The sequence below is a fragment of the Plasmopara halstedii genome (genome assembly GCF_900000015.1).
Source record: "Plasmopara halstedii genome assembly, contig: Scaffold_671, whole genome shotgun sequence".
Lineage (NCBI taxonomy): Eukaryota > Oomycota > Peronosporomycetes > Peronosporales > Peronosporaceae > Plasmopara > Plasmopara halstedii.
In genome coordinates this window covers 265,199-266,232 of record NW_020187588.1, presented here as the reverse complement: position 1 = coordinate 266,232, position 1,034 = coordinate 265,199, and positions in this window count along the sequence as shown.

Here is a 1,034-nt window from a genome sequence, read left to right as displayed (position 1 = left end):
CAGTTCTCCCCCAGTAGGGCACCCCGCGCCTACTGGGTTTTGTCGTTTCCCCGCGTCATACTTGACTGGTTAGAAGCGAAACGTCGGTTCGACGAACTTTACGCGCCTTGCGCAGAGGGCAACCGGTCCGAAGGTAACGAGTGTCTCCACAGACAAAACACAGTCGGGTATTCGGATGCTGTTCGGCAGCTCGAAGCCCTCTCTCATCCTTCTCAGCATAGCTGAGATCCATTGGCTCTGGCCCGTCGACGTGATCTGAGGGTGTACATTTCAACCAAGTCGTACCGACTTAAAGTTGCATTCGGCATTCAATGCCACGTTCGCCGCTTCATCAGAAGAAGATGGATGCACACGGAAGACTTTCACTCTGGCGACGCCAGTGCGGAGGCCCTTCATAAAGACGGTCACTGCGACCGCCTCGAGAAGAAGTGCGGCTGCCATTCCAGCAATTAGAGTTCTCAACTCTTGAACATAGCCCACCAACTCCTGCTTGCCCTGTCGGGCAGCATGGAAACGCAATCGCACGCGATATGCCTAAGTAGGCGGCGAAAAAAAAAAACTTGCAAAAGCTGCAGCTTTGTCTCCTTCCAGGAGGAGAACGCAGCTTCACCGAAGCACCACACGTAAGTGCCCATTCTCGCGCTCGACCCCTCATTTAGGCAATAACAGTCTTTAATACTAATCGCGTATTTTAAATATCCGTATAGTCGAGATTTAGCCGCAGCCGTGGTTGAGCTCACGATACCTCCTGAAAAAATACTCCCCAAAAAAGTTCCCATAAACGGCTACATACATTCTGGTATATTGAATACGTCACAAAAAAAAAGAAAATAAATAATATCTTAGACTTTGATTTTCTATGCACTATTAATGATTGAAGTTCATATTTATGAATTGAGTTTTTTCAAGGAAAAATTTATGTTCAGGTTTAGGGTTGACAATTTAGAGTTTAAAGTTTAGGGTTTGGAGTGTAGTCTACAGGAGCAGACATAGTTAACCTCCCTTTAAAAACCAATTTATGTATGTTACAAGTA